Genomic DNA, 14,257 nt, shown 5'->3' on the forward strand with positions numbered 1-14,257 from the left:
GGCATCACTGCATCACACCGAGAATACAATAGACAGAGAAAAACACGCAATAGCAGCAAGAGACTGCTCGGACACATGTAACGACAGACAAAGGTGCTGGGAAAACGGCAAGACAAGGAATTGCAGAATCGATCATTGATTTTTAAAGGAATTTTCTGTTGCAAATACATGTTTGTAAACATATTTCCTGCTGTATAACTGTTCTCTGTGTTGTTGAGAGGTGTTTTCTGCTGCTGTGTAAAATGTCTCCCTGATGCTATAAACGTGTTTCCGGCTGTGTCAATATGATCCATCTGGTGTCAATATTTCTTTAATATTCTGTTAATATATGCCCTACTCTGTAAACGTGTTCCCTGTTGTGTCAAAATGTTCTCCGTGAAGATGTTTTCTGTTCAGCAAAAGTTACTTATCTGGTCTCATGATGTTCCATATTGGGTTAAAATGTTGCATGTTGTGTTAAGATCTTCTCTGTTCTTGTATAAAACTCTGGTTAAACTGCAACTGGGTAATGATCGCCCAATTTCGACTGTCTTTTACCCTCTGTGGTGCTGTGTTTATGGGTGTGGTAGAGGTGCTGTGTTTATGGGTGTGGTAGAGGTGCTGTGTTTATGGGTGCAGTCTAAGAAGAGTAGATGAAGAAATATTGCTCCCATTGCCAGAGGAGAGAAAGATGGCTTTTAAAGTGCAAAGTGTTTAGGACCTGGGATGAACTGCCTGAGAGGGTGGCAGAGGCAGCATCAAATCAGTGTTCTCAAAGGGGAATGGGATCAGCACCTGAAGTGAAAGGATTTCCAGGGTTATGAGACAAGGACTGGGAAAGGGATGAGCTGAGTTGTTCTTGTACAGACCAGCATACAGACAAAGGGCCGAATGGTCTCCCTCTCTTTGTTGTATCCACTCTAAGATTCTATATGTATGAGTGTTGGACTCATTTTGTATCGCTCTGTCTCTGGTGTGACAAATGTGTGTGATATTTATTATAAATCTATGTGAGAGACTTTGAAAATCTGTACACACTCTACACGGAAGATACCTAATTGAAACCAGGCCTTTTGTTCTAATTAGTACATGATTCCACACGATCCTCTACTCAAAATCTTCAATGTAACATCATCTGCTTATCTCTGAAATTCATTCTCCATCGTCTCATTTGCTAGATTTCCCTTTAGTACATCGATGCTAGTCGACTCAACTGCTCCAGATAATAGCAAATTCCAAGTTATATTGACTATATGGGCAAGTACACTAATATTGAATTTTCCATGGGCTTTAGTGCTGCATCCAATCATTAATTCCTGTTTGATCTGTCTCTGCAACAGCGACAGTTCATGTGATTTATTTCCCTCTACTGCAGTTCTGTGTTGCGGCCAGTAGATGTCAGCACACTGTGGTAGACTGAACTTCAGACATCAGAGAGGGATACAACAGACAGGAAATGTTCACATTGCACTGAACCTGGGACGGGGGAATTTCGAAATACTAAATGTGTTGGCCATATCAATTTAGAATCTACCAGTGGCGCAATGGATAGCGAGTTGGGCTTCTCAATGATGGCACGTTAGCCATTCAAAGTTTGTGGGTTTGAGCCCACCAGAGTCGGATTTTGGATCAGATTAGTAACAAACAGTTTGCTACTTCATTGATGTGATTCAGCTTTGGCACCGACATTTCCTGCTCTGCCATCTCTCCATGCTGTTTCTGTTTACTCGGCTCCAAGGGAAACCACTGCTTTCCTTTGTATTGATCAATTAAATACCGATAAATCAGCAATGCTATGCGTTTTAAGTACTTTTGAAGTGAAAGTATTAGTACCAATAGGTATTTTCTTTTGAACCAAGTGGTATTTTGAATCATTGTTGTTTAGAATGGTTAGAATTTCATTATACAAGATTTAATTATTAGTACAGCGCTATTAAAGCATATATTACACCAACTTTTACCTATTTCTGATTGGGGGTAGTATATAGAGAGAAATTTGCTTTTCTTGATATATATTACTGACCTATATCTGGGTGTCCAGGTTTCAATCCCAAAATTTGTCAGTGGTGCAAAACTTGAACATATTATGAACTTTAGTGAGAAGCATATTGATAATCTTCAAGACGATTTGGACAGGCTGGTGGAAGTTGCAGACACGTGACGTATGCAACTTAATTAATGTAAGGAAGTGTGAAGTGATACATCTTGGTCCGAAGATCAAGGACAGGCGATATAAAACAATTTATATTTTACATAAAATCATTTAGCATTCCTAATCCGTATTGCACCTTTACCATGCCAAGATGCCGCAGTCTATTCACCCATCTCAGAACCATTGAATATCCAGACTGAAGTCTGCATTTCACCGTCTACTTGTACAGTGATCATTAAACATTTAGCACTCCCACTTTCCTATGTACCTTCACTCTGCAACGACTCCCTGCTCCGCCTGACAACCCAGTCAATGTCGCACCTTCACTTTGTGCACTGCCCATGGTAGGCTTATCCTGCCCAGTCCCCATTGCGTTTCACCTTGCTCAGTTACATTCGCCAGATTGCAACTGTTCCAACTTTTCTTTTCTCCATTAATAATGAATGAATGAATGGAACCATCCCTTGAATAAACACTGTCACCTTTCAATGTCTAGCGGGTGAGTTTCATGACGTGCTGTGTGTGATTCCCGCCTTTATGCTTCTGTACAAATTTAGTCAAAGGAAAGTTATCCAAATATATCTGCAATTCTCCTTCTCAGTCACAAAAAACTGAGCGGATCATGGATACAGTTTCAATAGTAGCTTTAAAAAGATAGAGAATGGATTAACAAATTTAAAATCCAAGGGTGACATCAATGCCTGAAGTGGTTTTCAGGCTGTGGCGACGAGAAGAACAATGCAGATTATCAATTTGAATTGTTCAAAATCATAGAATGGAGCATCCATTGTTGATGAAAGGAATCTTTAAACTGTGCAGCTGTGCTGTGCTTCAGGAGCTGGTTTTATGGAAATCTCCATTAATCAAAAATGTTGCCTCACCTGGTGAGCATGTCCAGCATTTTCTGTTTTTGTTTCAGATTTCCAGCTTCCAGCTTTGCATTGTGTTCTGTGCAGCTGTTTCCCTGGAACAGGGAACAGGTTCTGATCAGTCCTGTGACAGATAGAGTAGAATGTGTCTCCCGACTATCAAACCCTCGCGGGTTTGATCTCCAAGCTGTACAGGAGAATGAGGAGGAGAGAGAGGGAGGATCATTCTGTGATTAACATATTTCCTGTATAAAGGACACAAAGGTTTGTATTTCCACAGCCGTTTTAACAGACATAAGATGCCCCAAGATGACTTGCAATCAATAAAGTTCCTCTAAATAGTTCTTGACATTTTAACTACGAGAGTTTTGAACTTACCAGTCGTTTCTACGTTGTCAAGAATCCATGTATAGAACTGTAAAGTGAGTTTCCGGCACGCGGCTCTGTGGCGCAATGGATAGCGCGTAGGGCTTCTAAATGATGGCATGTTAGCTATTCAAAGTTTGTGGATTCGAATCCCATCAGAGTTTTGGATCAGATGAGTAACAAACGGTTTGCTCCTTCATTGCTATGATTTCGCTTTTGCTCCGACATTTCCTGCTCTGCCATCTCTCCATGCTGTTCCTGTTTACTCGGCTCCCAGGGAAACCACTGACTCGAGAAGAAATCGCAAACCCCAGCTTTCTTCAAGATTGACATAACATTCGCTGGTTGGGTTAGAAATAGTAATTTTTCAATTAGATATTCCGCTTCCTTGGAAGATAAAGAAGATTAAAGAACACACACGGAACAACAGCAACTTATAAATAACTACAATCAATAACTAAATATCAGTGCCTTGCAAACTGGTGGTATTATTTTGATGTATCTGCTGCGCTTGTCCTTCTCGGCTGCGGTGGTCGTGGGTTTGGAAGGTGCTGGCAAAGAAGCCTTGCTGAGTTGCTACAGTGCATCTTGTAGATGGTGCACACTGCTGCCGTTGTGTGTTGGTAGTGGACGGAGTGAATTTTTATACATGGGAAGCGAATGAAGTGGGATGCTTTGTCCTGGATGGTGCCAAACTGTAGAGCTGTTCACGCTGCATTCACCCAGGCAAGTTATCCCAGGAAACCGAGTATTCCGGTTTCCTCCCACAGTCCAAAGACGAGCAGGTTGGGTGGATTCGCCATGCTAGGTTGTCTTTTGGTCCCCAAGGTGTTTGTATCGGTAGATTAGCGGGGTGCAAAGCTCCTGTGTGCGATTCTCTGTCGGAGAGTCGGGACAGGCTCGATGGGCAGAATGGTCTCCTTCAGCACTGTCGGGATTGTGTGATTCTAAGGCCATTTGACTGTGTTAGAAATTCCCTGAGGAAAAAAAAATGGAAAACTGTGTTTGTAGAATTTCCAGCATTGGTTTTATTGCAGAATATTTTTTTTGACTGCAAAATGATGAAAATAACTGAATTGTAAAAATAAACAGTCGAGATGTTCGTGGTGAGTCTCGAAATCTGTGTTTGTTTCATCTTTGTAGATCATCCACTGGAAAGGGAAAGACAATATTGATTCGCAAGAAAGGGACATTGTAACTTGAGCAATTGCAATGAACACTTGAAAGATCACGTGAAAGTAATCAAGGCACTGCTCGTGTCCGTGAAACCAGGATCTACCTGTTACTAGACAGGCGCTTTAACCAACTCAGCTGCAGAGCCTGGTACTGCTACTCCTGGTGCAGCAGAATGCTGGAAAAACGCTCCAGATCTGGTGGTGTTTGTGAAAAAGAGATACTGCCAGATCTGGAACGTATCTGAGAAAATAGAGGTAGTTCACATTTCAGATGCAGACCTTTCACGGGAACGACCGTTTCTCTCTCCCTCGATGCTATGGGATCTCGGATAGATTCATGAAACAAAATAATTGAATCCCACAGTGGCCCATCAAGACTGCACCGATTTCCCTGTAAACATTTCAAATCTGCCTTTCCCCGACATAGAACAAGCACATCAGAGGGAATCGCAAACATCACTCAGTGAAACTCTTCCGCTCAACATTGAGCGGTTTATAGTGAGCTGGTTCCATTTACTGTTTTCAGACACACATCTGGTATGAAAGTAGCCGTCTTCAAGATTTGATTCACACATATAATTTACTGCTCGAAAGTTGATCTTTTTTAAATACTTCATCCATACGGGATATGTGTGTCACTGGCCCGGGAAGCATTTATTGTTCAATTTAAATACTTCTCAGTCATTGGCGATGAACTCATTCTTGAGCCACTGCAGTCCATGTGCACATACACTGCTGTTCGGAAGGAAGTTGCAGGAATGCGAGCAAGCCACAGCAAATGCGATACATTTCCAAGTCAGGATGCAGTGGACCTTGCAGGTCGTCGTTGTTTCTCTGCATCTGCTGCCAGGTGAGAGATGCCTTGGGTTTAGAAGGTGCTTCACGACGGAAAAATCACTGCCAAGAGCGAGATTTGAACAGACGTCTCCAGAGGAGACTGCAACCTAAACGCAGCGCCTTAGACCGCTCGGCCATCCTGACTACATTGGAGCTCGCCTAAAAACTCTGCACAAATCGATTTGAATTACATCTTGATTGTTATTACATTTAAAAGTCGATGTGTATTTTTCCATTTGTCAATCCCAGCCAGAGGCCCGTATCTGAGTCCCATCCTTCTCCAAGCCGCCGGGGGGGGGGGGGGGAGCAGTTTCTCATTGCTGCATTGTTCTGTTTGCCCAAATCAACAAAGACCCAATTCCCGCCCTACTTGTTCTTTACATGAAGGTGTTGAGAGTGTCAGATCTGAGCAACATGAAATATTCAATTGTAGAGTTACATCCTTGCGACAGGAATATCTCTCCACAGCTGCCTTCGGAGCTGCTGAACATTTCCAGCATTTCCTCTTTCTGATTTTGTACCGTCATTTCAGGAGTTCATTTACTGACAACCCAAAACTTGTCTCTTGGACGCAGCTCCAGATACAGGTTTTCTGTGATCTTCTCACAGACAAGTTCACTCTTCACTTTCCTACACACATGCTTTAAAATCGGCTGTTTTACACTCAGCTCCCTGCGGCATTGCGTTCAAACCTCACCACACCTCCCATCCGCCCATCAGGGTCACAAGGGTACAAGTATTTTTAAATAAGAATTCATCGGTGCAAAGGGATCACAGTGTTTGTGAGGGAATATAGGGGATTAATCCATACTCACAAGCAGAATTAAAATGAGTTAATCTCTCTCTCACACGCACACTCACATAAACACTCACACATCCACCGCCACGGCAGATGGTGAAATTCGACATCAATAAAAGTGTCTGGAATTAATGACCTTGAATCGATTGTCGTAGAAAAAAAACAACTGATAAACTGATGTTCTTTAGGGAAGGAATTCTTACCTGGTCTGGCCTGAATGTGACTCCCGACCAGCAGCAATGTTATTGACTCTGAGCTGCCCTCAAAGGTGGCCCAACAAGTCACTCAGTTGGAGGGAAATTTGGAGGCGATGTCTTTGTGGTATTATCGCTGGAATATTGATCCCGAAACTCAACTAATTTCAGTGGGGATCCGTGCTCAAATCCCACCACGGCAGCTGGTGGAATTTGAATTCAATGCAAAATATTTGCAATCAAGAATCTATTTATGCTTTCGTGCATTGTGCATTATCGGAATAACCATTTGGTTCACCAGTGCCCTTCAGGGAGCGACATCTGCCGTTCTTGTCCAGTCTGGCCTACATGTGACTCCAGAGCCACAGCATTGTGGTTGACTCTCAACTGCACTCGGGCAACTGTGATTGGGCAATAAATGCTGGCCAGCCAGTGACGCCCAAGCCCCATGAATGAACACAAAAAAAGGTTGGCCCAGTCAGCGACGCTGAAAAAAATATATCGGAGATTCAAAATGACGAGATGCATCAACTGGTTTACAATCCCAGAGCTTGCAAATACAGAATGAATTCCAACTAATTTACAGATCCGGGAGCTGACGGTTAGACCAAATCGCTTGTGCACGCACAATTCCACAGACAGAATGAGAAAGATCCCAACCCCCACACAGCAGCAGATAATGAAAAACGCAGTTTAACTATGACCCTGATGTGGCGATGCCGGCATTGGACAGACGTGGGCATATTAAGAAGTCTCACAACACCAGGTTAAAGTCCAACAGTTTTATTTGGAATCATGAGCTGTCGGAGCGCTGCTCCTTCAAGAGGAACGTTGCTTATTTGGGACTAAAACAATGAAAATTAGTAATTCTAGTTGTTTACTTTCTTCTTTAAATATTGTTCAATTGTTTATAGTTAAGTTGCTTCATTTGTTAGAGTTGGTTTTAAACTGTGACTTAAACAAACATCTTGCTGTAAAAGATCTTTAATTTGTCAGTAGAATTACTTTCTGATCCAGTCTCCTAACTCTTAAACACAAGCTTCTAAACCCACGATCGTGACCATCTAGAAGAACAAGAGGAGCAGATACCTGGGAGCACCTCCACCCAAATGTTCCCCTCCAAGTCACTCACCATCTTGATTTGGAAGCATATCACCGTCCTACACTGTCACTTGATGCTGCTATTGCTTCTTTTGACAATTACCTCCAATATCTGCCCTCTGGGTCTCGATCCTACTAACAATGAGAACAAATTTCTATCAATCTCCCATGAGGATTTGCATATTTTTCCCAATTCTCCTCTGAACCTTCTCTTCTCTGAGTAGAGAAGTCGCAGCGTATCCAACCATTCTCAGGAACTGAAGTTCTTCATCAATTGAACTATTCTGGTGAAACATTTCTGCTACCTTCTGAAATCTTTTATATTGTTTTTTTTAAATTTGCTCTCCAGAAAATGGAAACAATATCCACTTGAAACCGAACTCGATTTAAATGCAGGCTTAACATAGTTTCTATACTTTTGTACTCTGTGCCCCATTAATAAAAAGCAAGGCACCGTCTGATTTATTATAATCACTCTGCTCACCATCCTGTGTACAGTTCTGGACACGCTATTATAGAAAGGATATTATTAAAATAGAAAGAGTGCAGCAAAGATTTACCAGAATGCTACCAGGACTTGATGGTTTGAGTTACAAGGAGAGGTTGGATGCACTGTGATTTTTTACTCTAGAGCTCAGGGGTGGTCTCATTGAGGTCTACAAAATAATGAGTGGCCTTGATTAGCTGGACAGTCAATATCTTTTCCCAAAGGTAGGGGAGTCTAAAACTAGAGGGCATAAGTTTCAGGTGAGTGCGGGCGGGTGGGGGGGTGGGGGGGGGGGGGGCGGTGGCGGGGGAGCGGGGGGGCGGTGGATACAAAAGGGTGCAGCGGGGCAATTTTTTCACACAGAGGGTGGTGCGTGTCTGGAAAAAGCTGCCAGAGGTAGTCATAGAGGTGGGGACAATTTTGTCTTTTAGACAGTTACATGAGTAAGATGGGTATCGAGGGATATGGACCAAACGCAGGCAATTGGGATTAGCTTAGTCGTTAAAAAAGGGCGGCATGGACAAGTTGAGTCGAAGGGTTTGTTTCCATGCTCTAAACCTCTATGCCAATCCCTGTCAACTTGGGGGATGTATGTACTTATTTGCCTCTTTAGAATTGCACCATGTATTTAATGTTTTGAATCTGGGAACTTCCTTCAAAGCAGATCAATTCACATTTTGATACATTTAATTTTAATCTGCCGCATCAAAAATTCCCATGCTTTTGGAAGTTTATGTAAACCGCATGAACGGCATTACCCTCATCAACACTCTCGGTTACCACTTCAAAATACTCGAGATAGTTAGTTGAAAACATTGTTACCTTACTAAATCCGAAATTGGAAAGTTATTTCCAATTTTTTCGCAATTACAGATCATTTCCTTCAGTATCCTTAGATGCATGTCACTCGGTCCTCGTGTCTAATCAAATACGGACAGCCTCTCCAAATCTCCTCTTCACTGAGTTAATTGCCTCTGGAGTGGAATGCCGAACAGCATCACAAAGATTCACTTCCTGCTCAGTGAAATGCCTGGAGCAGAGTTAAAATATAATCAATTCAAAACCAAACTGTGACCCCCAGCTTTGTCAGACTGCAATTTCTTTCTGACTAAAATACAATTGAACACACGATGCAAGAATCCCTGACGCGATAAGCAATGGACAGTCCTGATTGATTCATTGGGATAAGTTTACAGTCTGGTTACGTGGGTGAACATTCTTGAAAACTTTTCATTTTCTCCATGTGCAGCATTGGGAAAATTGTCGCGAGGTGTTGCAGGATTTCAAACCTGATCTCGAGATATGTAAGTCCCGCCATCTAAAACGCAACGTATTTTGTTCAGATCAACGACCAGCATTTGGGATCAAAACTGGCAGCAAGCGAGGGCTCGTCCGGGATTTGAACCCGGGACCTCTCGCATGATCAGACGACGAAATCCCCGAAGCGAGAATCATACCACTAGACCAACGAGCCGCTGGCAAGCAGGCTCCTCAACCAATACACTTCTGCTCACTAGCTGTCTTTACAGACAATGTCATAACAATGGAAAATTGAAGAAAAACACAGCAGACTCACGGGGAAATGTGATCCTTTTTGTCTTAGACCCTGAAAATTCAACCAGATGTTCAATGTTGGGATTGTAGTTTCTCTCAGCGAAAGAAATTCCCATCACGTCAGTTCAAAGATTGTTGTGAAGAACCGACATGAGCAAAGTGTGGAAGACCACAGCTGCATGTGTTCAAATACAGAGAAGTTATTTGTTAAACGTTCCGTAGATTAATGATGAGAGTGAGTTTTAAACTCACCCGTGTAGACCATCGCTAAAACCGTTCGGCCATCTCCTCAGTCACGCAGGAGCTTGGAAAAAGGCTTCCATCCATTTGATTTTCGATCCATGAATATTTGGGGAAGAAGGTCACCCTCACCATCGCTCCTGGATGCCCAGCCAGATGGAATATGTTGGAAATGTAGTTGCTGCAAAACAGAGAAAATTTCCATCCCAGCAGGTCACCTTCTATTGCCTTTTAGCTCTGATAAAGGGTCAGCTGGACTCGAAACGTCACCTCTTTTCTCTCCTTACAAATGCTACCAGACCCGGGAGATTTTCCAGCATTTTGTCCATTGTTCATTAACATTTCTGATTTTACAATTGCGTTGCGAAAAGATGGTTGATAAGCTTAGGGAGACAATAAAAGTATGTTTGCACTGGATCTTCATGTAGCGGCTGGCTCACCTCACTGGCCAGAGGGCATGATTCTTGCTTGGGGTAATGACATTACAATGCTGGAGGTCTCCGGTTCAAATCCTGCATGATCCCAGACACAATTTAAAAAGAAAGTTCTTCGCAATGGAGATGGCGACAATGAACAAAAGTTGGGGCAGAGCTCATCTCCCGAGAAATCATTGCAGAGAAGAAACCATACAGTCTGACAGAGTTGGCAATCCCACGGTTTTGTTTTATTTTTTCCACATTTTGGTATTACTCTGGTTCTCCCACTGAGCCTTGAGGATTGGTGCGTTTCAGCAATCCAGTTCAGGGGAAATTAACAATTAGGATACATACACAAGAACACTGGAAACAGGAACAGAAGTAGGCCATTCGGCCCCACGAGCCTGCCCCGCCATTCAATAAGATCATGGCTGATCTGTTTGTGGTTCAATTTCCACATTCCCATCTACCTCCGATAACCTTTGATTCTGTTGCCGAACAATAATCTATCCATCTCTGCCTTAGTAAATATTTAGTACCCTGCCTCCACCGCCTTCTGAGTCAGAGAGTTCCAAAGTCGCACAATACTCTGAGAGAACAAAATTCTCCTCACCTCAGCCCGAAAAGCGGAAGATCAGTTTTCTTTAAGTGTCTGTTTTTCTGAATTCACCCACAACTGGAGACGTCCTTTTCACGTGTATCTTCTGAAGGTCATTCAAGATCTGATGTACATCGAGCAAGTTACCTCCAATTCAGCCAGTTTGCGTTACCTTTCAGCCTAGTAAATCTCGTCTGCACTGTCCACCCACTCAGTTATCAAACTAGTAAAGCTTTCTGGACCGTTTCCAACGCAATTACATCCTTCATAGAATATGGATACCAAAATTTCGCACAATGGTCGAGATACTTCACAAATGACCTGTACAACTGAAGCATAATATTCGTTTCTTTCATGGTCAATTGCTTGTAATAAAGCAAACATTCAATTAACCTTCTTTATTACTTGCTGTACCTACATACTAATTATTTGCGCCTCATGCACTAAAACACCGAGACCCCCTCTGCAACTTCGAATTCCACAACCGTTCTATATTTGAGTAATAATCTGATTTTGTACTCCTTCTGCCAAAATAAATAACTTCACATTATATTCCAGTTGCCAGGCTTCAACCCATGTCCAGAACTCGTCTATAACTAGCTGCATGCTCCTTCTGTCCTCTTCACAACTCACTTTCCTCGATGTATTGTGTCTCCTGCAAATTCTGCTCCTATGCTTTCATGCTGTGGACTGGGGTAGCTGAGCTTCTATTGAAAGACAACTCCCAGACACAAAGGTCTGAATGATCTTTTCCTGTGCTGTAACTATTCTATGTGTATCGATGTAGGAGTCATTCTGTGTCACTTGGTGTGTGGTACAGGATTTGAGTGTGGAATTCATTGTCTATCTGTCAGTCACTGTGGGTGTGTATGAGTGAATGATTCATTCTGTGTGACTCTGTCTTTGCAAATACTTTGTAAATCTGGAGTAATTCAATAAATAATATACCTAAATGAAATTGGGTCAATTAGTTCTAATTGGTAAACTGCTCGACACACCCCTCCTTCCAGATTTCCATTAATTACAGCTGCGCTAATCGTCTCCAATTTTCTGGACGACAGCAAATTGCAAATGTTGCCGATCCAATCATAATTTAACAGTGATTTTTAGAGTGGATTTATTGATTACATTACGAGGTCTGTCCTATCCCATCCCATTATTAATTCTTCATATTGACCTGTTCCTGCAATATCGAAACTTTATGTGAATATCTTCCCTCTGTTGAAGTTCTGGTTTCGGCGAGTAGATGCCAACAAACTCGGGTAGAACGAAGCTCACGTATTAGAGAGGGACAAACAGACAACACTTGTTCATGTTCTGTTGGCGATGTGAAGTTTTAGCAACACTAATATTGAACGTGGCTTTTAATGGCATTTACTTTGTAACAAACATTTGTTGTCGTTGGCCGTCCATCGATTCGAGGATAACATCCACTCAGGTCCGTAAGTTTCTCCTATGGATCTTCATGTGAGTGAACGGGGCGATTCTCGGCCCACAGATCTTTGGACACATGGGACAGGATGTCCCACGAGGTAGTGGGATCAAGAGCGCAGAATTAGCTTCCTGTTACTTTCTTCTCTGCCGCCATTCTGCCTCATCATTAAGATCCTGTGACTCAAAGCGTGCTGCAGCTTGGGGGACCGATTTTGGCCATTTTGAACGATGACTAACAAACTGCTCCCAGTCATCAGCATGAATGAATCGCTTCAACCTGGAGGACGTCGGGGAGGCATTGCTGGTACAATTCCTCTCGTACACTTAGGATTCTCTGATACACTGGAGCAGTTACCTCATTGTGCTGAAACCACCAACAGTCAACGACATATATGAGAGAGTGAGATACATTCTTATCTGCCCTTCTCTGGTCCATTTTATCGAAATCTTTCACTAATTTCAAGCCCAGAATGAGGCCACCCCTCAGCCTTGTTATTACAAGAAAAGAAAGATGCAAACAGTCAAAACTTTACTAGGCCTTTCCTTTGTTCTTAATGATTCTTCTTTTTATGGGCTGTGGATTTCACCTGCAGGACCAACATTTGTTGCCCTTCCCGAATTGCCCTTCAACTGAGAGTGGCTTGCTCGCCCATTTCAGAGGGCAGGTAAGAGTCACCCACATTGCTCTGGCTCTGGAGACACATGTGCCCAGACCAGGTAAGGAGGGCACACTTATTTATCTAAAGTGCACTGGTGAACCAAATGAGGTTTTATAACAATCGACGGTAGTTTCAAGGCGGCCATTACTGAGACCCAGTTTTTCAATTCTAGATTGATCAAATCAGTGAATTTAAATTTGACCAGCTGCCATGGTGGGATTCACTCCGTGTCCGCAAATATTAGTGCGGGCCTCTGGATTACCAGCGCAGTGACATTGCCTTTCATCCCTGTAAACAAAAACAGTTCATTCAGTTCATTATTAAACCTCTTCCTGAGGAGAATAGATTCCCCTCCCCACAGAATTCTATGAAATCTATTGCTGCAAAGCCTGTTGCTCCATTCGGGAGCATCAATAATTTATTAAGATTACACAGATGAGATTGATTTCTCAGGAGCTCAATAAATTAATGATATGAGAAAATTGAATGAAGCAGACAACAATGAAATACTTCCTGAAAAGGCGCCCTGCAATGTTTGCAAGAAAATGCTAAACTAATAGTTGATAAGTAACATGGTGGTTTTCCGGATCTTTTCTGCATAATGCGACGGTGACAGGACACGAAACTACAATCTTCTGATAACAGCGTAATCACGAAGTCTTATCCATTAGGCCACGCGATCAGCACATGTATTGATGCAGAGGGTGTTACTGCCATGTGAATAACTACCGTGGTTATATTCATTCTCAGTTCTATTTTTGGATGCTCCGCTGCTTTCCATATACCAGAAACTCGAAGGGAAATCTCCAGCTGCTCTAACCTGCAGAAAACTAAAGTCCACTTCTAACATTCCTGGGTGCTGTCTGTGTGGAGTTTGAAATCAAAAGAGAAAATGCTGGAAAATCTCAGCAGGCCTGGCAGCATCTGTAAGGAGAGAAGGTGCTGACGTTTCGAATCCAGATGACATTTTGTATGGAGTTTGCACGTTCTCCCCGTGTCTGCCTGGGTTTCATTCAGGTGTTCCGGTTTCCTCCCAGTTTCAACAAGGTGCAGATTAGGTGGATTGGCCAGACTATATTGACCCTTAGTGTCAGGGGGATTAGCAGGGTCATTACGTGTGGTTACAGGGATGGGGAGGGATTCTCTGTCAGAGAGTCGGTGCAGAATCAGTGGGCAGAATGGCCTCCTACCGCACTGTAGGGATCCTATGCCTCCAACACATCCTGCCTTAAACATTCAACACCTATCCCCGAATCTCCGTGCTCGCAGTTAATGTAGCAACTTCCCCTATGTGCCTTAGTTCAATATGTTTTTTACACGTCTCTTACACCACTCAATCTCGTGTGCTGCAAAGAGAAAACGCTCCGAATTATCCAACCAAACCTTGTAGCTAAAAT

At 42.7% G+C, this 14,257-nt stretch overlaps 1 non-coding gene across 1 annotated transcript; it reads right to left on the bottom strand.

Moving 5' to 3' along the window:
* Positions 1–9,343: 9,343 nt before the first annotated feature.
* On the bottom strand, positions 9,344–9,433 carry trnap-cgg (transfer RNA proline (anticodon CGG)). Its single transcript is given in 2 exon segments — positions 9,344–9,379; positions 9,398–9,433. It is a non-coding gene; the product is annotated as a tRNA-Pro (tRNA).
* Positions 9,434–14,257: the final 4,824 nt, after the last annotated feature.

The sequence above is a fragment of the Mustelus asterias genome, unplaced genomic scaffold (assembly GCF_964213995.1).
Source record: "Mustelus asterias unplaced genomic scaffold, sMusAst1.hap1.1 HAP1_SCAFFOLD_35, whole genome shotgun sequence".
Classification (NCBI taxonomy): Eukaryota; Metazoa; Chordata; class Chondrichthyes; order Carcharhiniformes; family Triakidae; genus Mustelus; species Mustelus asterias.